Source organism: Dermacentor albipictus, chromosome 1 (genome assembly GCF_038994185.2).
Source record: "Dermacentor albipictus isolate Rhodes 1998 colony chromosome 1, USDA_Dalb.pri_finalv2, whole genome shotgun sequence".
Classification (NCBI taxonomy): domain Eukaryota; kingdom Metazoa; phylum Arthropoda; class Arachnida; order Ixodida; family Ixodidae; genus Dermacentor; species Dermacentor albipictus.
This window is the reverse complement of record NC_091821.1, coordinates 182025588-182051427: the sequence shown is the minus strand read 5'-3', so window position 1 is coordinate 182051427 and position 25840 is coordinate 182025588. Positions and strand designations below refer to the sequence as shown.

Here is a 25840-nt window from a genome sequence, read left to right as displayed (position 1 = left end):
TGGCTTTTCCATGGGAGTGTGCCACATTTGTTGTGATGTGGGAAAGTGTGCGGCGAAAAACGACGATATCGGCTCATCTTTACATAGGGAAGCAGACCACATTGTGTGTGTGAATGCGTGCGCACCCGCGCAGTTAGCAATACATCTCGCTTGGGAGACTGTGGACACGTGTTGCATGTAACAAGGCCAGTCTTATTGATCAGGCACCAATAGAACTTAAGTACCGGTAATTTTGGAACAGGTGAGAATGAATGAGACGTGATGATTAGTGAGCGCATGTATCTTGGTGCCATTTACGCTGTGTGCAGAAAAACAAAAAGAGAACCTTGTTTGAGCTTAATCTATCGTGTGAAAGGTATGACTATAGATGAGCTCCTAGCATGTTTAAACCACTGCCGAAGCTGCGTGTACACATATCGCCATGGATAATGCACAAAAGGCAAACGGCTCAAATTATTGCGCTTTAAAGATCTCATGGGTCTTTAGTAAAACTGAACTTTCTTTTTTCTTTATTGTTATATTACCTTTACGACACGAACTTTATACTGTGACGGTGCATATAAACATGCAAAAGTTGGGTATATTAAAGTTGAGAGCAGCAAAGGGAGGCAACAGACACTTTGGAAGCATGAGGCACAATGAAGCTACTGCGCAGCGGATTATGTATTTATGTACACTTTTGATCTGCACATTCACTTCACCATGACTAATAATTAAAATTAGATTATGGCGTTTAACATCCCTAAGCTGCATAGTGACTTATGTGGGACATTGTAACGAAAGGCTCCGGGTCAATTTTAACCGCTTGGGATTTCTAGCCATGCTCCTGAAGCACGGTAACAAGTGTTTTTGCATTCCTCCCTCTTCTGAATTCTGGTGCCTCCGTGATGGCTATGGCTGATAGTCGTAGAGGAAGTTCATCTTGTAGGTCGTTTAACACTACAGTGTAAATGGGGCACAAATTAGTGGGATGTCAAATTATCTTCAGCACAATGCTATACAAATCTTTGTCTGAAGACCAGTCATTTAAGTGAAGTATCATTTTGGCACTGTCAAAGTGTGCATCTTCTGCAACAATATGTTCGCTTTCGAAGAGTAAATTTTTGTGGCAGTTTGATCTATGGAAGACGCACATTCTTATGAAATCACTACATGCTGAAGAACAACTTTATTGAATCATATGTCAGTGGCGTATATGGGTGGAGCCCCTATTCCAGGCCCCTGCTGGCTTCTGCGGCTCGCTAGGCCTGGTCGAGGGTTGCCAGCAGGCTTCTCAAGTCCAGTTCGGTGAGTCGTGCCTCCCACGACCACTTAGCAAGTGAGTCCGTAGTTAGCGGCGAGACGGTGTGTGCCGGGTGCCTCGGGCATTCGTATGTCATGTGCTGGAGTGTTGGTATATCTTCACACCAGGGACAAATGTCTTTGTGCCTGTCGGGGTACATCTTGTGTAGCCTGTGCAAGTGAGGAAAGGTGTTCATCTGTAGTCCGCGCCAGTTCCTTGCCTGTGCCCTGTTGAGCTTGGGATGCAGAGGAGCCTTTGTTCGTCGGCTGAGTCTTTGCGTTTCCAGTATTTCTCGTGGCGTGCCGGATGGGGTGGAGAGGTCCGTTAGGGCGGAGTGTACGCGACTCGGCCTGTCATATCTCAAGCCAGGCAGTCCACCGTTTCGTTGCCGTCCTCTCCGGCGTGTGCCGGGCACCAGGTGATCCCATGGTCTTGTGTGAGTCTTGGTCCCAAGATGCGCACGACGCTGGCCGGCAAGACTCCCCGCAGGTATAGTCGGCATGCATCCTGAGAGTCCATTAGTACGTGAGCTGGTCAGCCGTTTGCTTCGGTGGCTTGTACAGCTAGGGCAATGGTGGTGGCCTCCGCCATTGCACTGGAAGAGGTGTGCAAGGACGCAGCCGTGACCATGCATGCCCTATTTGTCACCACTGCCACGAAAGCAGGGGTCCGTATTGTTGTGCAGGGGTATACACTTGCGCCCACGAAATACGTGTTCAGGTGGCCCTGCCTTTCTAGCAAGGCTGTCACCCTGGCTCATATTCGTCTTGCGTGGTATGTTGGGTGCATGTTGCGTGGAATGGGATCCACATGTTGCCGTCTTCACAGAGCGAGTGGAATCAGTTGAATCTCATCCAAGGGGTAGAGCAAGCGTCTTAATAAACAACGTCCCTGGGGCGTTGCGTTAAGGCACTCTCGCTGGGCGATGACCGTGGCAACGGCGCTTCATATGTGTTAGTCAGCCCTAGCTCCCGGATGCGCTCCGTGCTAGTGCTCGCCGGAAGGCCGAGTGCCGCCTTACAGCAGTTCGAATCGATTTGTCCACCTGGTGGGTCTCGCTGCGGCGCGTGGCTTAGAAGGGCAGTGGGTAAGTCATGCGGCTAATGACGAAGGCTTGCACCAATCGCTAGTTGTCCGCCGCCATCATTTCCTCCTTGCTGCGTGCGATTCAGTAAGTAAATCTGTTTATACTGCTTACCGTGCCCTTGAGTTTGGAGAGCGCGATGGAGATGCTGCCTGTTTCTTGTACGTTCATCCCGAGAACCCGCATGTTTGCTGTCCTCTTTATTGGTTCCCCATCTAGAAAAGGTTATGGGGTCGGTGCTCTACTCACTTGTGTATTCTTGGGTCTAATGTGTACGTATGCCGACTTGGCCGGGGCACATTTCATGCCTGCTTGTTTGTGAAGGTCTGAACCATCTCCTTCGAGGATGTCTTGCCGGTCGCCGTATGAGCCTCAAGTGGCCCATAGCCTGATGTCATCCGCGTATATGGCACACCCGAGGTCTCGGTGCTCCTCCAGTTGTAGTGTCAGTTTGCGTAGGCCGATGTTGAATAGGAGCGGTGATAGTATAGAACCTTGAGGGGTGCCTCGTCCTGCTAGGTCGTATGGGAGTGAGCATGTCGTACCTATCCCAATATGGGGGGTGCTGTTGCTAAAGAAGTCTTGGATGTAGCAATATATTCTGTCACCGCATCTTACATCCTCAAGTCCTTCCGCTGACTTAAGGGAACCATGCACTCTGCAACAACGCTACATTGTGCCAATAAAATGGGGACGATTACTTTCTAAGCACAGTTCGTCGATGCCATCACTTAAAAAAATAGCAATATGCCGGAATTCCGATCACCGCAGTTGATATACTAGCAGCGCTCATACACAGAGAGAACAGGTCGCACGCACGTTTTTTGCCAACGAGCACCCACTTTGTGGGTGCAGCAGATGGGAAGGGCACTCGCAGCGATGTTACACTTTTTGCAAACGGAGAGGTCTCATATGGTGCAGCGATCAGCTTAGTGTTCCTGTAGATAGACTGAGAGCTACTGTATATGCTACTTTGGTAGCATATACAGTAACTCTAGATGGATGGTTGGATGTTATGAGCATCCCCTTTGGAACGGGGTGGTGGTTTGCACCACCAAGCTCTTGCTATTGTACTGCCTAATGTCCTACCTAGGTTAAAAAAAGAAAGAAAAAAAACCACGAATTCCCATAACCAAATTTTCTCACCCCCTATTGTGAACGTTGTTTTTGTACATCTCCATTTTTTTCGTCTCCCTACTTTTCTTCCACCAATATTCCTATCACCTCTTATTAATCTTTATTGCAGACATGTTTACTTTTCCCCTGCTCTCGTTGAACCCAAACACTTCAAGGCGGCCAGTAGTGCCTAAATTGACTGCTGGGCAGATATCTTCACATTTTAATAAAACATGCTCCATCGTTTCCCTAGCTTTACCGCAGGAAGCACAGGCTTCTTCTTTCTTATATCTCGCTTTATAGGTGCGTGTTCTAAAGCATCCCGATCTCGCTTCCAAAAGTAACGAGCTTCCCTTTGAGTTACAAATTGTTTCTTTCCTTATTTTGTTTTTTCCTCTTAAGTAGTTACTCATGGCAGGTTTCTTTTCTATTGCCGCCACCCGTAAGATTATTTCGGCCTCTCTGACTTTCCACTTGACATTCTTTGTTGCTGTGTTGCTCATACTACAGTCCGCATACTTGCTGGTAAGCTTCCGAGTTCCTTTCCCCCACTGTGAATCCATGTTTTTCCTGTACAAATACCTCAACACTCTCCCAGCCCATTTACTTTCTTCCATATTCCTCAGTCGTTCTTCAGAATCAATTTTACTGTGAGCTTCCCTTAGTTCAAAACTTGTCCAGCCAATATCATCCTGCAGAGCTTGATTTGTAGTCTTCCCGTGAGCGTCCAATGCAAGGCGTCCCACTGACCTTTGGTTGCCATCGAGTCCTGATTGTACCCCTGATTTCAAGCAAACAACCGCATTTCGAAAAGTAAGTCGTTGAACCATTTCACCTTTCCACATGCCCTGGAGCACCTCATACCTATTGTATCCACATAGTGGTCTTTGCTTCATTATGCCTGCATTTCTCTTCCCCTTTACTGTTATTGTTTTTTCCTGTGTTCACATATGTCTATTGCCTTCGTTTATCCGTATACCAAGGTATTTATATTCTTTTACCCGAGGTATTTCCTGGCCCTGTATTGCCACTGTCTGTTCGCTGTTTTCATTGAATACCATAACACCTGATTTTCTGATGCTAAATTTCAAACCTAAATTCTTGCCTTCCTGTCCACAGATATTAGCCAGACGTTGCAAATCACTTTGCTTGTTGGCTAGCAACACAATGTCGGTCATATAACATAAACCTGGAAGCTGCTGCTCCACTAGTGTACCCGCCTGTTTGTATGAGAGATCAAACCCGATATAACATCCTTCTAGCACCCTCTCCATCTTTGCCATGTACATCATAAACAGCAGTGGGGATAAAGGCCCCCCCCCCTGCCTCAGTCCCTTGTTGATATCAACTTTCTTCTCGCTCCTCATCCCTTCCCATTCAATGCACATGGTTTTTTCTAGGTAAATCTATCTCAAAAGCTGTAGACAATCGTCGCCTAAGCCTTCCCTTTCCAGAATATCCCACAAAATGTTGCAGTCTACGTTGTCATATGCTCTTGTAATGTCTAAAAAGGCCACATATAACGGTCTGCTTTCTACTCTTGATATTTCAATACACTTAGTAAGAACAAACAAGTTATCATCCATGCGCCTACCTATTCTGAAGCCATTCTGAAGTTCTCCTAAAATGCCATTATTTTTTGCCCATTCTAGCAGCTTTTATTTGATTGCCTGCATTGCTAACCTGTATACGTATTACCATTGTAATGGTTAACAGTGTATACGAGTGAATTCTATCTTTCTTCCCCTTACCTTTATAAATTAAATTCATTCTACTTTGTCGCCAACTGTCTGGTATTTGTCTATCTTTCAAAGTTTTTTCCGCTGCTTTCACCAGAGCTTCCTTACTGTTTGGTCCTGGTTCATGAATCAGCCTAATGGAAACCTCGTCTAACCCTGTGACTGTGCGCTTAGGAATTTTCTCTTTGGCTTTCTTCCAGTTGAAATTTGTCAGCACGAGCTGCTTTTCCATCTGGTTCTCTTACATGCTCTTTTTTTCTTGAAATACAACCTCGTCATTGCCTTGGAAAGATTCAGCTGTTATTTTTCGGATATAGTTTGATGCCACTTCCCCTTCCAGTTTGTTTCCATCTTCGTCTAGGATATATTGTATTGTTGACTTCCTGCCTAATAATTTTATGTGGTTTCAAAATATTCTAGGTGCGACCTTCTTTTCCTCACATATTTGTGACAACCAACATTCATTTTCACCTTTTATCTTTGTTTACACCGGTATTTGAACCATAGACTTTTTCTCCCGGTATATTTCCCATTTACTGGCTACTTCATCCTGAGGCAGCTGCGCCTTCTTTGTCTGCCCATGCTCTCGGGATGCTTTCTGTTATTCGGTGATCGCTTTTCGTATCTCCTGTTCCACCAGCTTTTTGGTTTCTTTTTTCCTTTACAACTAACATGTCGTTTCTCTTTCCGTATTTCTGTCGTTTTTACACTTAGAATCTCGCTATATTGCCACTCTCTACTTGGCCATTTGCCAAGTTCTGCATCGGCTCTTGTGACTATATTTGTTATTTGTTCAGCGTTCAAATTTGGACTGGCCATTTTGCTTTCCTTGCTCTCTTTCCCAACTACATATCCCATTTTCAAAATAATGCGTTTATGGTCACTCCTTATGCTGCTGTACCCTTCCTCGTCAGTGACCATTTCTCTCAATTTATGAATTCCTTCTGTGATCAGACAGTAATCAATGGCCGATTGCCGGTTTCTCACTTCCCACGTGATCTACCATTCATTCACACTTAGGCCATGTATTCACAATAACGAGGTTATGTTGCTCGCAAAGGTCTAGCATTGATTCCTGTTGTTGCCGGTATAGCAGTCTAGATCCTGTATGCGGGCATTCATGTCACCTAATAGGATCATTTCGGCATCATTCCCGAAACCGTTAATATCGGCACTTATGCATTCCACTAACTCTTGAGTCTTCTCTGTGCAATTATTTTCGGTCCACAAATATGTTACGTTCAGCCAAATTTTTCTTCACTCATTGTACCTGACAGCCAAAGATGCTCTTGACATTTTGAATTTACTCTTTTTCTATTTGGCTCCCTGATGGATTAACATTCCTATTCCTCCTTCATTTCTTTCCAACTTAGTTCTGTTGCACCCTTCACAAACATAATTCTCAATCATTGGCGGCTCTTCCAAGTCTCTAAGCTCTGTTTCTGTAACTGCGTAAACCTCTATTTGTTCTCTATTTAACTGCTCCTCAATCTCTGCCCACTTTTCCTTTCTTCTGCCGCCCTGCATGTTGATGGAGCCTATTGCATGGCAAACTCTCTGGTCTTCTCCTTTTTCTGTTATTGACAGCGATGGTATTCGGAGGTTCAGCTAGGGGACCTTCTTTATTGCTACCTACTCTGGCCTTCTGAGCACCCGTGGGGCCATTAAAAAAGCAGCAGCGTGACCAGCAAGTTGCCAGCCCACTTCTCTTCCAAGCCTGTAATTGAAGTGGATCCTGTCTCGTTCAAAACCACCACACCTTCTCACTTCCCTGTTTACTTCGACAACCTCGAAACCTTTCTCTCGACTAATTTTCTACATCACCTCATTGGTAGCCACTACGGCTCTTTGTACGTGACTGTCGCGTACAGGCACCTCCGGCATCGTGCACACCACGATTTGCACCTGAGGGGACAGCTCGCGCAAGTCGTCCACCTCCGCTAAGCGCTGGGCCATTCCTGTTCCTTTCCTATTTAGGATGTCATTTAGCCCACGTTCTACTATGACAAGGTTGCGCACGTGGGCATTTTCCGCGAGCTTTGCTTTTGCTCGCTCCATGACAGAACCCAGTGTCCGCCCTGGCAGTGTCCCTACCGCCACTATTCTATCGCCTTTCACACTCTCCACAAGTGCTTCTGAGCACCTAGCCAGGTTTGAATCGCCGGCAATAATCACCATTTCACTCTCCTACCTCTCCCTGCTTCCCTTTGTCCTTTTCCGCGTGGTTCAGACTTGACAAGGGGCATTGACCCCTGTGCTCTTGCTTTTTTTGTGTGGTAGCATCAAGGTAGGTGCAGCTCTTTCCAGCTACTACCTTTTCACGTTGCACGCATTCCGTGTGCTTTGCTGACACTCCCTCTCCTGTCACGCTGGGGGACTGCGTTCCATTGTCACGACAATTCTCGTTCACAATGGCGGCCCTGTTCAGCTTTTCCTCGGCTGCTTGTAGTCTTTCCCACTACCTTCCGTGCATCACGCTCCAGATTTACCTCATTTTTGAGCTCTTCGACCTGTTTGACAAGCTCATCCTGGAAAGCCTCCATTTTTTTTTCAGCCTAGCGTCGACGTCACAGTGTGTGCCGATTTACTCGTTTATCTCTCCATTCTCATCCATCCCCTCATCTGCCTAGAGGGACCCCCCGCACACTGCACACTTTCCCGGCTTTCTTGCCATGTATTGCACGGCTCTTTCTAATGCAAATACTATAATACTATAATAATGCAGAGCACGTGCCTTCTGGAAAAAACCGATGCGCACAGAATCTAAATCTTTCAAATTCCGCAAAGTATGTCTCACCAATGTTTTAAAAGCAATCAATGCTGCACAGACTTAAGGTATGACACGTTTTCGCACGTGTTCTACCACACGGCCACACTCACACTTTCCTGCCAAAGCAATATTCCCGATGCCAAAGCACACAGTAAAACCACTAATAGCTATTAGTCTTGCATTTTCCAAGCTACTATTTCAAGGCTATAAGACTAAACGTCCCACCTGGTTGCACGTGTTGAAGCACGTGGCGAGAAAGGACGCTGACTATCCTGCAAAACCAAATATACACGAAACACACCCCACGCACAAGAAAAAAGAGAGAGAAAAAAAGGCAAACTACCCAATTATTATTGAAAGGCTAAAAAAAAAGCAGCGCATCAAAAACAGAAGCAAGCTCAAAGCATGCACAAAAAACTAATGATTTCGTCGCCGCCACGGAACCCTGAAAAGTATGTACATTCGCCACAAAATCTCGTGCTAGACACAGCTGGCTCAGCCACATAGGTGTTCTGTGACTCAGCCGTCAGCGCCACCGTGTCAATTCCACAAAACACCGAAGCGGAAATCCGTAGAAGTGGTTTTAAGGTAATCGAAAACGTCGAGGTGCATTTTCGACCACCGCTGCTTGAGAAGGTATGTCAACTTGACGACCAAAACGATGTATATTGTGTCAAAGAAGTAAACAGCACGGACATCGCAGTGAAGTATTAAAATATATAAATTAAATTATCAGGTTTTACGTGTGAAAACCATGATCTCATTATGAGGCACGCCGTAGTGTGTGACTCTGGAATAACATGGACCAGCTGGGGTTTTTTAGAGTGCACTTTGGATGTCCTCATTCAATGTCCTGAAAATCACCGAGAGCGAGTGGCTCATTTTAGGGAACTCTACTCACCCCTTATACCACCCCATCCCTATACGTTGTTATCAGAGGATTCACTGTTTAACTTTAAAAGAGTGCTTAATTATCTTGCACAAGTTAACTTTCTAGAAATCATCTCATTCCATCCTAACTGTCAGATTGTGCCTCAAAGGTGAGGTACAATCTGATGCAGAAAAGTATGTCTGAGCTCTCGCACTTCTTGCGTAAGCAATAATTGTACTGCAAGGGACTCGGACTATCCACAATAATTTAACATGCGTGCTTGTAGCCAATACATTTAAGGGCTTGTATTTATTTTAGTAATTATTTTACAATTGATGCACTAATATCTATAGATTTAACTTACGCGTAGGCCTCTATACAGCCTCCGTATTAAATCAGTCTTAAACTCATAATTTTGCTGAATCAGGACACATGTCCTGGCGCTCTTTGGCCTTAGATGCCTCATCATCATCCACACAGGCTTTATTTTGTTTATTTATACCTCATCATCATCATCAGCCTGGCTGCGCCCACTGCAAGGCAAAGGCCTTTTCCATACTTCTCCAACTACTCCTGTCATGTGCTAATTGTGGCCATGTTGTCTCTGCAAACTTTTTAATCTCATTCGCCCACCTAACTTTCTGCCGCCCCCTGCTACGCTTCCCTCCTCTTGTAATCCAGTTCATAAATCTTAAGGACCATCGGTTATCTTCCCTCCTCATTACATGCCCTGCCCATTTCTTTTTCTTGACTTCAACTAAGATGTCATTAACTCGCATTTGTTCCCTCACCCAATCTGCTCTCTTCTTATCCTTTAACGTTAAACCCATCATTCTACTTTCCTTAGCTCGTTGCGTCTTCCTCGATTTAAGTAGAACCCTTTTCGCAAGCCTCCAGGTTTCTGCCCCGTAGGTGAGTACTGGTAAGGCACAGCTGCTATACAATTTTATCTTGAGGGATAATGGCAACCTGCTGTTCATGATCTGAGAATGCCTACCAAACGCATTCTTATTCTTCTGATTATTTCAGTCTCATGATCCGGATCCTGGTCACTACCTGCCCTAAGTAAATGTATTCCCTTACCACTTCCAGTGCCTCGCTACCTAACGTAAACTGCTGTTCTCCCAAGACTGTTAAGCATTACTTTAGCTTTCTGCAGATTAATTATTTAGACCCACCCTTCTGCTTTGATTGTCCAGGTCAGTGAGCATGCATTGCAATTGGTTCCTTGAGTTACTAAGCAAGGAAATATCATCAGCGAATCGCAAGTTACTAAGGTATTCTCCATTAACTCTTATCCCCAATTCTTCCCAATCCAGGTATCTGAATACCTTCTGTAAACACGCTGTGAATAGCATTGGAGATATCGTATCTCCCTGTCTGACGCCCTTCTTTATTGGGATTTTGTTGCTTTCTTTATGGAGGACTACGGTGGCTGTGGAGCCACTGTATACATATCTTTCAGTATTTTTACATACGGCTCGTCTACACCCTGATTCCGTAATGTCTGCATGACTGCTGAGGTTCCAACTTAATCAAACGCTTTCTCGTAACGAGTGAAAGCGATATAAAAGGGTTGGTTATATTCCGCACATTTCTCTATCACCCGATTGATAGTGTGAATATGGTCTATTGCTGAGTAGCCTTTACGAAATCCTGCCTGGTCCTTTGGTTGAATGAAGTCTAAAGTGTTCCCGATTCTAATTGAATTACCTTAGTAAATACTTTGTAGGCAATGGACAGTAAGCTGATGGGTATATAATTTTTCAAGTCTTTGGCATCCCCTTTCTTATGGATTAAGATTATGTTGGCGTTCTTCCAAGATTCCGGTACGCTCGAGGTCATGAGGCATTGCGTATACAAGGTGGCCAGTTTTTCTAGAACAATCTGCCCACCATCCTTCAACAAATCTGCTGTTGCCTGATCCTCCCTAGCTGCCTTCCCCTTTTGCATAGCTCCCAAGGCTTTCTTTACTTCTTCTGGCATTGCTTGTGGGATGTCAAATCCCTCTAGACTATTCCATCTTCCATTATTGTCGTGGGTGCCACTGGTACTGCATAAATCTCTATAGAACTCCTCAGCCACTTGAACTACCTTATCCATATTAGTAATGATATTGCCGGCTTTGTCTCTTGACGCATACATATGATTCTTGCCTATGCCAAGTTCTATGCACATTTTACTTCCTTATGTCAGCTATTTTATGCTTGTTAATTAACTTAGAAAGTTCTGCCAGGAAGACGACGAAGTTCCGGCAGAACACGCTCTTCACATGGGCTACGCCGACTATCGACGTTTTAGCCGAAAACTCGTCAACTGGATCAGCCTCGACTACTCGATCGGGTTCCACTCGACAAACGCCCCGTTTCAAGACCAAGTTCAAGTCCGTGAGTGAATTTTTCGTCATCCCACGCGACTTTGAAAATTCGAAGCGGCGGAAGCCCCGTTAGGCCTCGATACGCATAGCGCGTGAGCGACCGCCTCACGACTTAATAATCGGATCGCTTCTGCTGAGCGTAGGAGATGGCTACATCAGAAGACATGTACCTTCAAACAGCCCCCCCGCATCCGGTTAACAACGCGGACGAAAACAGGGACAGAATAATCTCCGAAGCGGGTAATAGCACAAGCCAAGAGATCGCCGCCCACAACCAGGCGACGGACGGCTGGCAGTTAGTTCTATCGCGGCGACAGCGAGAGGCTGTCAAGCACAACGACAGGGAAAAGGCTTCCAACATCAAGAATAACGTAAACGGACAGCCATCAGCAGGCGGCGCGAAAGGAGACGGGCAAATCGGTCGTCGCAACATGCGCCCGAGGAAGGGGAAGCCTCTGCCACCATTTCCGAAGAACGACATCAAGATAATACTGAAGCCCCACAAGGGACTAATGCTCAAGGAATATCCGAGAACAGAAATACCACAAGCGATTAATCGGGCTATCGGGACGATAATCACAGGAAGCGGACCAAACCAGCAAAAAATCACCGGAGAGGATTTCACACTGCGAATCCGAGAGGGAACTAATATCATCGTCTCCACACCTTCACTGGAAGTGGCAGACGTCATTCGTCGAATCACGTGCATGGAGCTGCGAGGCAAGCGACACCCCTTCAACGTGTACGTAGTGGATCCAGATGATAGCTACAGAGGGGTGGTGCACGGATTCCCAGCACACACTGTTAAGAATGGCGAGCTGCAAGGCGAAATTGCCACCCAATTACGACTGGGGGACAAGACGCGCATCCCCCACTCTCCGTCGCTGCAGCTAGGAGGCGTTCGAAGAAGCGGGCTTTGTGCTGAAAACCGCCTCCCATCCACCAGCCCCATCGCCGTTGTGACGGAACGAGTTCGGTGGGCGAACAATGGTGCCGGAACTCTCCAGCGCGGACCTGAATCTGCTACGCATGAGCAAGCTGCCGCGGGAAAGCCGTTTTTTGTTGCTTCCCATGCTCCGACCAGACGCAAGACAACGAGCTACCCACCATTGGCTCCGATACTTCCCGGTACGGCACCCCTCCGACGCCGGCGTCGGGCATCGGAATGTGTGTGCCTTTGTGTACGTAAACTGTTCTGCGGGGCGGCGGCAAGTTGACGATGAGTAAACGAACATTCGCCGCCTTGTATCGCCGGCGGACCGAGTGTATAAAAACTGCTGTTGTGCGGATGCTCGATACACTTCTCTTGAGCAGTCATGTTAGACTGATACACTTCTCTTGTGCAGTCATGTTAGACTGAGACACTTCTCTCGTGCAGTCATGTTGGACTGACACTCTTTTTCTCAAGCAGTCATGTTAGACTGATTTAAATACTGTAAATAAACCCATATTCCTCGTTCTCGATGAGAAGCAGTTCTTCCCTTCATCAACGTCCTCAGCGTGGATAAGTTGGACGACGGCATGGGCCAGCTACCTTCGAATTCATGCCGGACTCCAATCTTGGCAACGGATCTCGAGCGATGGGATTGAGCCCCCAATCCTGACAATACCGAATCAGCAGATCTCCTGCAACACCTGCGAGTCAGAACCTAAGAAGTCACCATCGTAAGGGCCCGAATGCTAGGAAGCTCAAATACCGCTCTCCTCACCTTTTCGGGAGGCACGCGCCCCAAATGCGTGTACTACATGGGAGTAGAGATGCGGTGTACGGAGTACAGGCCAACAATCCAAATGTGCCTGGAGTGCATGCAAGAAGGACACCGCTCGGACGTTTGTCCGAACCCCAAGAACATATGCCGTGGCTGCGGACTCGAAAATCCACCCCCACAAGGACACGAATGTGAAGTGCGCCGTGTGCAGGGCGGCGGGGCACGAGACGCGTCGGTGCCTGAACGAACTGATTGCCGCCAAGCGCGTGAAGACGACTCGCTAGCCTCGATACCGGTCGGGACAGAACACCAAAAAGGCACCGGGGCGCTGGTTAGAGTCGACCGCAGAGGAGGACTTCTACCGGCACCGATCGAGATCCAGATCTCCACACGGAAGCAGAGCGAAGAGCAATACCCCCTCGAGGGACACCTCCAGCTTCAGGGCTTCGCGGCGGTCGAATTCGCCACTGCCTAAAAAACAGCAGGTGAGCTGGGCGAGGGTTGTTTCTCCCACTGCTCCAAAACAGAATAGTGGTGAAAATGATAAACGTATTCAGAAACTGGAAAAGGAAAGTGCGCGACTAACAGAACAGCTCTCAGGAGAATAACAAAAACGAGAATCACTCGAGAAACAAATGTCAGAGTTAGAGGCGCGCTTCACTAGCATAATACAACAACTGGAAACGCCGCGTCAGTCTGAAGAAATAGCCAAAACGAAAACGGCGGCAGGTATAAACTCCGTCTCCGCGCAGTCTCCGACAACCCAAATCTCAAATAACGCGCAGATAACGGCAGCGCAGATCCAGACAATGATCGCGGAGAACTTGAAAATATTTATGCACGAAATGATGACGTTAGTTGCCCAAGGTTAACGGAATTTCAACAACTATGCACGAACGACTTCGAGAAACACAAGGTATTCGTGGCGGAACAGCTTAAGGCAGTCTCGAAGGCTGTTCCCACCAAAAAACGCGCAATTGCGATAGGAGCGGGTTCGGCAAAAACTAATAGAAGCCACTGCGTAACAGAATCCGACGGCTCGGACACGGAAACGTCACGGGCTTAAAGTAAGAGTGGGCAACATGACTAATCACGCTAAGAAATCGCAACGAATACAAAATTCAGAACAATTAGAGATATGGCAATGGAACTGCCGCTCCTCTCCAGGAAAGCGGTAGTGTTCCAACAGTTTATCAAAAACTCCGGGATCGCTCCGGACGTGATATGTATGCAGGAGGTCGGGGCCCAAGCCGGCCAAACTGCAGGGATACTACACTCTGAGCGATCCTCAAAATTCGAAGGTCGCCACGCTGGTGAGCAAGTCGATAAACGCTCAATTATTAACACTTCCGCAAACTGAGGGAGATACTAATTCCATAGTTATCAGTGTGATACCAAAGAAACGAAGTAAGGCACACACACTAATCACAAATCTGTACAGTCCTCCCAGAAGCAAAGAAGACGACCTACCCCACATTCTCTCAGGAACAAAAGATTTAGCGGGCACCAGGGATAAGGCGGTGAGAGTGGGTGACTTTAGTGCACCCCACATACTATGGGGATACGCGAAAACGTCGCCCAAAGGGTTCCTACTCGAGCGTACCGCAACGGCCTTGGGCTTACGGGCAATCATTGAGATCGGCAAACCGACGCGCACGGGTAACAGCGTCAGCAGAGACACGGCGCCCGACCGTGCCTTTACAATTAAATTAACATCAGAGACGCACAATGGGTTTCCTTTGAGGAAAACCTGGGAAGCGATCACGACATAATCCGAGTAGCGCTCTCCACGCCCAACATACGGAGAACAATAGGAATGACTAAATTAACTGACTGGCCTCGTTATAGAGAACTCCAGAGAGCGCTGGAGGAGTCGGATACATCTGACCAATATGCGAGAATGGACTGAATGCCTTCGACGAGCACACGGGGACACCACTAAAGCCATTGAGCGTACAGCGGAGGTGCCGGTAATAGACTCTCACCTGGTCAGCCTGTGGGAAGAAAGGCGGAAAATGGCCAAGAGGTGGAAAAGACAACGTCTAAACAAACACCTGAGACAACGCATCGCTCTCTTGGCAGAGCAAGCCCAAGGCCACGCCAACGAGCTCGCTAAAAACGAGTGGGCGACGTTCTGTGGAACCCTATCAGGAACTCTGGGAACGACCAGTACGTGGCGAATACTACGAAGCATGCTAGACCCGATGAGCACGCGTACTGAGAATAACAAGAAGCTCCAAATTATAGCAGACAACTTCGAGGGTACAGACCAAGATCTAGTCCATGCTCTTCAGAAAAAGTACATAGAACCCTCACCTGCCACGGGATCGTCGTACGCGAAGAGACAATACGCGGGGGAAGCGAACCCTAAATTAGACGATGAAATAACGTACGCGGAAGTGTATGAGGTATGTATCCGCAGTTAAAAACTCGGCACCGGGCCCAGACTCGATCACAAATGCAATGATTCGAAACATGGATTTGGTAGCCCTAGCGAAAATAGCAAAGATTTTCAATAGCGAGTGCTGGGCCAAGGGAGACTTGCCTAAAGAGTGGAAATTGGCTAAAATAATCGTGATCCCCAAACCAAAAAAGAATCCCTCGATTGATACACTACGGCCGCTGTCGCTCACGTCCTGCCTGGGTAAGCTCTATGAAAGGGTTATCCATAGCAGATTGCAGCGATACCTGGAAGAGCGGAGCTGGTTCCCGGACTCCATGATAGGATTTCGCACGGGTTTATCTTGTCAGGACGCGTTCCTCCTACTTGGAGACGAAATTCTAACTAATTTACCGTACGGCGACGATAGACTAGTCCTAGCACTAGACCTCAAAGGAGCCTTCGACAACGTCTCTCACGCCGCAATATTAGAGGAACTCGAACTCGCGGGTTGTGGTGAGCGCACATACAATTAAGAACGTTTCTTTCCAACTGCGAGGCGAGCATCAGTATTGGCCAAATCACTTAGAATTTATTTAAAATGCCTGACAAAGGAACACCTCAAGGAGCTATATTATCTCTTCTCTTCAACATGGCGATGTGTCGCCTCGCGCGCGATCTGGATCCGGATACCCGACCTAGGTTACACGCTCTACGCGGACGACATCACGCTGTGGACGAGCAGCGATTTACTAGGGGATAAGGAATATACGCTCCAAAGCGCAATATTAGTGGTGGATAAATTTACTACATGGAGTGGCCTGAAGTGCGCACCCGAAAAATCTGAGGTCATCCGGATACACGCGAAAGGCTACAAATCCAGAGGATCGATTAACATCGTGGTTGAGGGCAAATCAGTCCGAGAGGTACCCACGATGCGAGTCCTGGGTTTGTAGCTTCAGAGCGACGGAAGAGCAGTACAGACACTCAAGACCTTCAAATCCACAGCCCGCAACATAGCTCAAATGATACGTCGCGTGACGTATCGAAAAGTGGGAATGCGTGAAGATGATACCCTAAGGCTCGTACAGGCCTTAGTGGTTAGTCTAATCACGTATGGCTTACCGTACCAAATCCTGAACAGGGAGGAGGAAAAGCAGGCTAACACAATAATCCGAACCGCTTTCAAAGCTGCTCTGGGCCTGCCTAAGTGTACTTCAACGTAGCGCATGTTAGCTTTGGGAGTGCACAGTATCATTCGACGAACTGAGGCAGGCCACCCTGATGCGACAGAGGGAGCGCCTCAGCTTCACAAAAACTGGTAGGCCAATATTGGCTAGACTCAATAGTCCAGCATACCCCATCTATCTCACAGAGCAGGCCGTACCTCTCCCTCCTTCCATGAGATCCAAAATTACAGTAGCCCCAATTCCAAAGAATATGCATCCCGAGTACAACAACAAAAAAAAGGCGCGAAGCACGCGCACAACACATTAAATCAGCGTACTCTAATAACCACAGGTACAACACGTACTACACGGACGCAGCTGTGTATGCAGAGGCGACCGGGCAGCGCTACCAAAGGAGGTACGCCCTGGCAGTCGTGAACGCGATCAGCCAACATCAAATTACTGCGTCGGCCACGGCAGGATCCCCCACCTCGGCTGAAATATTAGCAGTGGCGATCGCACCCGCTCACCCGGAGCGTTCGCAAAGGGTCTCGGTCGTGGTCACGGACTCCCAGGAGACATGTCGCATGTTTCTCAAGGGCCACGTGACTGCGGCTAGCCTCGCGATAATCCCCAAATCCTTCAACCACCATCATCGCCTACTCTAGTGCCCGGGCCACGCGGGGGTACAGGGGAACGAAAAGGCTAACGCGTTAGCTCGAGGGTTCACTAACCGAGTGACGACGTCCTCTTCTAACCCCAACCACTAGCACTATCCCTCACAAAATTCCACCAATTTAAATGCCAAAGACATCCTTGCTCATCACCGTGGAGTCCGCAGAAAATACCCGCCGCCTCACCCACAACATAGCGGGGAAGAGGCCGCCGATTGGCGTAAAATACAGACAGGGGTATTCCCCCATTTAAAATTGCTAAACGCCATGTATCCCACTCGTTATTGGGCCAACTGTCCTTGGTGCGGTGGCATACCTTCCCTATTACATATAACCCGGGAGTGCACTAAGCACCCTCATAGGCCGAAAACCAGCAAAACAATGGAGCAGTGGGAGGCACAACTCGCCCGCTCCGACCTGGCAGGACAAAAGTCCTTAATTAACCAGGTCAGGCAGGCGGCAGAGGCCAGTGAGGCTCTGGACTGAGAGGCTCCGACCACCCCTTCTTCAAATCCTTTCCATTTCAATAAAGTTTCTATTTCTATTTCTGCCAGTTCTAACTGTAGAGTTGGAGGCTTTCATACATTAGCGTTTCTTAATGAGATCTTTCGTCTCCTGCGATGGCTTACTGGTAGTCAACGACCGATTTTTCGGACCCTCTAGGGAACGTAAGAACGTCCGAAAACCCAGGCAATCCGAAAAAATGAATGCGCGCAAAAGAACGCACATTTTTTTTCTTTTTTTCTCGGATCTAGAGGTAAAGGGCGAAGTACCAGGCTTCCGAAACCCTGCCAAAGCATCAGTGAAGTGGCTATAAAAAGAGGCGTTCAGGAACTCTGTATGCAGCCGACTGCCGGTTTATTATGTACATGTGCATCGTCGGGCAGCCGGTGTTATTGCTGCAGTGACTTGAAGAACTTGTTGATTGTTGTTTGGACGGCGTTCCGGTTGCATGCGATCATATTCGCATCGATCTGAGCAAGGGTCATGTCAGCACTGTACACCGATGAATGAGTCAACAGTGCTCGCGTCAACTCGGCGCTTGTAGGCGGCGCAGGCGTTGGCTCCTCATTTTCAAATCGGAGTCTTCTGAATCCCCCACAACCTGACGGACTATTTCCTCGTCAGTCAGTTCTGCGCAGAAGTCGAGCTCGTTGTCAGCGTCAACAAACTGTTCAAAAGCTATTTCCGTGGGTATGGAAACCCCAGCAAAGCGGAGGTCGTTGATCACGTCGTCCATAGGCGCCGAACTCCTTGCTCACGCCAGCCTGCGATCGGCCACTCACGACTTGCGTAATAATGACAGCTTTCTTCTTCATCGTTAACCGACGGTACTGCTTTCCGCGCTTCGATGCCATCGGCGAGGACGATGAAGACGGAGTGGGGGCCATCGAAGGCAAGCGAAATCCTCAAGTTGCGAACAGTGTAGTTCGCTGACGAGCGTCGAAGCGCCTAGGCCTAGTGTCGCAGAGCACACTTGGCACAACTGCACAACCACACACCACGCTAGCCAAAACTACAGTGTTCTAGTACACTGTACCAAAACGTATCCGGCGCAAACAATCGAAATGGCGCCGCTCCGAAAATGGAAGTGCGTCATGAACATAGCCAGCGTGGCCAGACCAAATCGGCGTGTGACGGCTAGATTCGGCTAATTGTGGTTCAAAGCGGTGATATGCTTCGGCTGCAAGTCGATTTCCTTCGCAAGGGCGCTGCGCGAGGAGATGAAGGACCTTCCGTCGCGTCAAAAAGTCCGGAAAATTAGACGGGGGGGAGGGGGGGTTCGAGCGTCCGAAACTTCAGATGTCCTTATACATTGATTCTATGGGGCTCGTGGCGGTGCCGCGAAGACGTCCGAAATATCAGGCATGTCCGAAAATTTGGGCGTTCGAAAATTCAGTCGTTGACTGTATCCTGTCTAACGAAGTTACCACCGACTTCTATTGCACACTCCTTAATGATGCCCATAAGATTGTCGTTCATTACTTCAACACTAAGTTCCTCTTCCTGAGTTAGAGCCGAATACCTGTTCTGTAGGTTGATCCGGAATTCCTCTATTTTCCCTCTTACCGCTAACTCTTTCATTGGCTTCCTATGTACCAGTTTCTTCCGTTCCCTCCTCAAGTCTAGGCTACTTCGAGTTCTTACCATCCTATGGTCACTGCAGCGCACCTTGCCGAGCACGTCCACATCTTGTATGATGCCAGGGTTAGCGCAGAGTATGAAGTCTATTTCATTTCTAGTCTCTCCATTTGGGCTCCTCCACGTCCCCTTTCGGCTAACCCGCTTGCGGAAGAAGGTATTTATTATCCGCGTATTATTCTGTTCTGCAAATTCTACTAATAACTCTCCCCTGCTATTCTTAGAGCTTATGCCATATTCCCCCACTGACTTGTCTCCAGCCTGCTTCTTGCCTACCTTGGCATTGAAGTCGCCCATCAGTATAGTGTATTTTGTTTTGAATTTACGCATCGCCGATTCCACGTCTTCATAAAAGTTTCGACTTCCTGGTCATCATGACTGGATGTAGGGGTGTAGACCAGTACTACCTTCAATTTGTACCTCTTATTAAGTTTCACAACGAGACCTGCCACCCTCTCGTTAATGCTATAGAATTCCTGTATGTTACCAGCTATATCCTTATTAATCAGGAATCCGACTCCTAGTTCTCGTCTTTCTGCTAAGCCCCGGTAGCACAGGACGAGCCCGCGTTTTAGGACTGTATATGCTTCATTTATTCTCTTGACCTCACTGAGCCCTGTTATATCCCATTTAATGCCCGCTAATTCCTCCAATAGGACTGCTGGACTCGCCTCACTAGATAACGTTCTAGCGTTAAGCATTGCCAGGTTGAGATTCCAATGGCGGCCTGTCCGGATCCAGTGATTCTTAGCACCCTCTCCTGCGTCACAGGTCTGACCGCCGCTGTGGTCAGTTGCTTCGCAGCTGCTGGTGAGTGAGAGCCGGGGTTTGATTGTTGTATTCATATAGGAGGTTGTGGCTAAGTACTTCACCAGGGTAGCCAATCCGGCTCTGGTGAGGGAGTGCGTTACCGGTGCTGGTCACCGGGATCGGGCCGCACTCCAGGCCTGTTTATGCAATTTTATCAACATGCCAATTTTTTTTTTTGATCCGGTGGAAAATTTCACGGCACTAGGATTTGAGCCATGGTCCTTTTGCACGCGAGGCAGATGCTCTACCTCTACGCCATCGCTGCTTATACCTACTGCAGCCCTATTGGGCTATTGCAGGAGTCGGTGTGAAAAGCAGAACAGTGACAAATAACAGGGGCAATGTCAGCAATAGAGTCCAAATCAAAATAACTACCTATTCAATAGTCGCTAAAGTAAGTTTACAGAGAACGAGTAGGACCAGGCAAAGAATTCCAATAAGCAATTACACGGTGAAAGAAGCTGTGTTTAAAGATGTTCGCACAGGCAAAATAATACGCGATGTTTAGGTAATGGTGACTTCTACTATTAGATGGTTTAGCAGGAGTTAGGTAATTATTTGTTGAAATCTGGCAAGAGGAGTTAATAATGCAATGCAGAAACTTCAGTGAAACCGTGCGTCGGCGATCCGAGAGTGACTGCAAGCCTAGGATGAAAGCGCTGTGAAAGGTGAAAAATCCCTGTCGAACCTGCGGCATATGAAGCGAACCGCTTTCTTTTGTATGGCCCCAATTTGATTAATGCCACGTTGTGCGGATTCCAGACAGGAGAAGCATACAAGGTCTGTTAGAAAAGTATCCGACCTTATTTTTAAAAAAAATTTGTTTCCGAACACCTGGTGGATATGAAACAAGCGCACTTGCATCAGCCGACCTTGAACCTTCGCGCGCATGCGCGATGCGCGCGAATTTTTTCTCGCCTGTCGATAGCGTTAGTCGCTGGGACGTAGTGTTTGAGTGAGGCAGTGCGCAGTGCTCTCGTCTGTTTTTATTGCAAGGAAAATGGCAGAGCGACTGGAGCAGCGCTACTGCATCAAATTTTGCCATAAACTGGGCGACTGCCAAGTGGAAACCATTCGGAAGATTCAGGCGGCTTTCGGTGACGATGCTATGAGCAGCACACAGATTAGGGAGTGCTACAACCGGTTTAAAGACGGCCGCACGTTGCTGGAGAGCGAGCCACGCTTCGGTCGGCCATCAACATGCCGAAAGTAGCAGGTCATTGCCGAAGTGAACATTGTGGGGATGCGGGACCGTCGTGTGACTATCCGAGAAATTGCGGAAGAGGTGGGCATCAGCACTTTTTCTGCACATTTCTTTATGACCGAAGATTTGGCCATGAAGAGAGTTGCGGCAAAATTCGTGCCGAAGCTGCTCACGGTGGAGCAAAAGCAACTTCGTGTTGAAGTCTCACAGGACATGCTGGATTCCCCAAACAGTGAACCCCGACTTCATGAACACCATGATCACTGGCGACGAGTCGTGGGTGTACGGGTACGACCCGGAAACCAAGTCCCAGTCGTCACGCTGGAAGCATTCCACGTCACCAAGACCAAAGAAGGCCCGCTAAGTACGCAGCAACGTCAAAGTGATGCTGACTGCTTTCTTTGACTCCCGCGGTGTGGTACACCACGAGTACGCATCACAGGGTCAAACAATCACCAAAGAGTACTACAGGGATGTCCTCCGTCGCCCACGTGATGCTGTGCGGCTCAAGAGACCGGATTTGTGGTGAACAGGAAATTGGCGCATCCGTCACGACAATGCTCCTGCACATTGCTCGCTCTTGATTTAGACTTCCTTGGCGAAAAACCAGACTCCTGTAGTTCAACAGGCTCCTTACTCTCCTGATACGGCCCTCTGCGACTTCTGGCTGTTTCCCAAAATCTAGAAGCCATTGAAAGGAGCGTGATTTCAGACAAGAGAGGACATTATGGCTGCAACAACAGCTGAGCTAAACGCCATTCCTAAAGAGGCCTTCTCGGAATGCTTCCAACAATGGCAGAACCGCTGGGAGAAGTGTGTGGAGTCCCAAGGAGGCTACATTGAGGGTGGTTAGGTTTCCAACGCTCCAGTTATGCCATTTTTTTTTTTTCTGTGGCCAAAGGTCGGATACTTTTCTAACAGACCTCGTATTCTACTAGAGGCCGAATTAGATATTTATACATCACTCATTTATTATCCATTGGGGCTGTGGTCAATGTGAGGCGCAGATAGCCGAACTTTTTCAGTGCCTTTGAGGTTAGTAAATATGTGTGTTTGGACCAAGACATACTGGGTGTGAAAACAAGACCAAGGTATTTATATTCACTAACCCTCTGAATGGGATTATTAGTTTTGTAAGAAAAAAAAACGCAAGGCGCCGTTTTATTAGTGAAAGTGATAATTAACGACGGTTTTACTGGTGTTAATTGTCATTTGCCAGGTAGCGCACCAAGAGCTAAAATTAGAAAGTGATTTTTGTAGTTATAAATGGTCATAAAAGCAGGAAACTTTATGATGTAATATGCAGTCGTCAAACGTAAATATGTAAATTTGAGGTTGTGTGACGAGGCAAATCATTAATGAAGCTAAAGAAAAGCAACGGACCCAGCACGGAACCTTGTGGCACTGTTGAGGGTACTTCTGCCACCCTGGAATTAGCTTTGTTAAAGGACGCAAAATAAGATCGATGGGAAAGAAAACAAATTCCAGCTGAGAAGGCGGGGATTGTTAAGGGTGGCGTCAAGTTTATACATCAATTTTGAATTAATCGCTGTATCGAATGCCTTTGAAAAGTCAATAAAGATTGCGTCAGTTTGGTTGCCCGCGTCGAGGTTGATACAAATGTCATTCGTAAATTCACTTAGCTGCGTTAATGTGCTGAATCCGCGTCTGAAGCCGTGCTGGACATTAGCTAGTAATTTGTGACTCAAGGTATTCCACAATGTGTGTGTAAATAATGTGTTCTAATATTTTACACGAGTGGGAGGTTAAAGAAATCGGTCTATAATGAGATATAACATGCTTGTCACCGCGGTGTTGAATAAAGGAAGAATTGGAGCCATTTTTCCAGGATGAGTGTACGGTAGATGATTCCAGGGACTTGTGAAATATGATAGTAATGTAACGACAGGTCCATAATGAGTACCGTACCAAAAACAAGTTTGGAATGCCGCCAGGTCCAACAGACTTCTTAATATCGAGTTTCAATATTAAGTTCAAAACACTTCCTTCGGTAACGGTAGTGCCACTGATGGACTCACTGTGAGCAGTGGTGTCTGTTTGGATGACGTTTTCACGAGTAAAAAACATACTGGAAATACTCATCAAATAAATATAATATATGAAATGGATAATTGGTAAAATCATTGTTAATCACCATAGAAACAGCTGTCGTATCATGTGATGAAACAGACGACCATAATTTACGTGGTTTAGTTTTTAGTAGGTCCTGCAGCTGCACACGGAAAAATAAATCCTCAGCGGAGTTAATTTTCAATCTAAGTTCCTCTTTGGCGTTAATGAAACTTATCATGGCTGCCTGATTGTTTGAGCGCCTTTTACACCTTAGCCTATTTACACACCGTGTTAGATGTAATATATATCTCGTCATCATTTGTTCGGAATAGTAGAATAATAAACGTACCGTAAGTACTGACTGTAAATAGTAGGGCTATTTTTTTTAACCTACACTTCGTGCAGGCTCCAAGTGTAGTGGCGGGCAGAGGCCATGACGTCGTGCGCTGCGCTTGGCTGTTGCCAATCAGAGCAGACTGCGCGTTATCTTCTCCATATCGGCAGACGAAAAACGCCGGACTCTGCACTTACTGGCTGCGTATATGCCCTTGCCTGAAACTAAAAGCCAATGTACAAATTTCCTTTCAGCAACAAAACTAGACAAACTGCAGCTAAATACATCGCGAATGCGCAGCGCATGAAGACTTTTACATGTATGCTGACTGTACCATCCATGAGTAAGATAGTTTTATCTTGGAAGATTTGCTCACCTTCCTCTGTGACACACGGTCGCACTAGCACTTCGCTGCAATCCCTTCATTTTTATCGTCATATCAGCGCCGACAGTCGCAGAAAAAATGGCGCCACGTGTTTGCAACGCCAGCCTGTTTGCCTGCTAACTACACTGCTATAAACTGCTGCACTGTCACGCTACCATTGCTATTAAAAAAAAATGTTTTCGTGTAGGTGGGCGGGGCCACGCTTTTTCCACACCACATTAAAAAAAAAAGGTACAACCATCCCACTCTGTGAAGATGGAATGGCAGCGAAAGCTGAGGAAAGTCAAAGCTCTCAAACGAAAAGCGAAGTGCTTTCGCTGCCATTCCATCTCCACAAAGTGGAATGGTTGCCATTTGTTCGTTCAGCATCGCAGGAACGTTCTTCGTCGGTGGTCGTTTCGCGCCGGCGCCGTGTACATTCTCGTTGCTGTTCCCTCCGGCGCTCCTCGTACGCATGTTGTTCTTCGGGTGTACAAACTATACCTGTCCGCTCCATCGATAACGCAGCTGTATTTAGCGCCGATAGCTCTCCTGCTTATATACTGCGATAACTTTGACGGCACGCTATTTTTCACGGCGAGCGTTCTAATTTGTTCCGCATTTTCACACCTGCGCCGCCGCACTGCACCACGGACGTGATTACTCTCAAAGTAAACAATGAAACCGATTGTGTAAGGGTTTGTTTCTGTTCGCGGACGCAGAAAAAAGCTACGGAAGGTTAGTCATATACAGCTGTTGCTGTAAACAAATGGCGACTTCCTACACTGGCTACGCTCGTGTCACCAGCGTATTACAATATCAACGTATAAGGATATATAAAAGTGCAGGATAAAATAAAGGTACAAAAGGACCGGACAGTTGACGGGGCAAAATGTTCGAGGCAGCTATAGCACGAGGCAGAGCTGGAAAATTGCCTGGGATATATCCTGTGAATGTCTTCCGCATCACACGAAAGAGAGGCAATGCGCACGTTGAGATCTCGCGCGGGCTGCATGCCTTCTGCGGCAGCGGCCGCCAAACCCCTCGGCCTAACAGCGCGATCGTGAGGCAGCCAGGCGCACACCGCATGAGTGCCAAATTGGACGGCTGAAGTAAAACCTGCCAGCTCGCGCAATCTCGGAGGCCATGCGCAGCAGACGCAGCTACGCGATCGCGCCCGTGTGCTCCAGTCTGACCGTGCTTCATGGGGCGGATCGCGGTCTTTGTCACGTCTGCACCAGCTTGACCGATGGATAGTAGCCAAATATAGATTAATTGGGCATTTCGAAGCGCTGTCAATAGCAATAGTACGTGTCTGGGCTTATATCCGAGGTCATACCGAGTAGCCGCGCGTTCCAGATACTGCATCAGTTCCTGGAAGCGGTAACGGCGGCGTTTCACCCTTTCTCTGTCTCTCTCTCTTATTGTTATTGTTGTTGCCAGTTTCGGTATTTGAAACAGCTGTTTTTGCGAGCTTTTCGTGACGCTTCCGCTCGTATTTCAAGCCCCAAATTTCGAGCGGAGGCTCTTCCAAAATTTTGTTTCCGTTCGCCTTTAAAGGGTCCCTCATCAGGCCATATAGCAAATCTTGGTTATACGCTGGAAGTTGTTACTTGCCCTCTAAGGAGTGTTTTACCGCAAGTAAATTTGTTCATTTATTGCAGAGATAGAAATATTTGAACTGCCGCATACCTATATGATTTCACCAGGCGCACGTCACTGCCAACATATCACTCTCTCCA

General features: G+C 47.4%; 1 protein-coding gene and 1 pseudogene across 1 annotated transcript in view; one reads left to right on the top strand and one right to left on the bottom strand.

Moving 5' to 3' along the window:
• The window catches only part of LOC139054928 (uncharacterized), a 33150-nt pseudogene extending 14739 nt beyond the window's left edge, over positions 1-18411 (bottom strand).
• LOC139053133 (sulfhydryl oxidase 1-like) overlaps positions 1-25840 on the top strand; it is a 140147-nt gene that overhangs the window by 106005 nt on the left and 8302 nt on the right. The gene's annotated exons all lie outside the window — the stretch shown is intronic.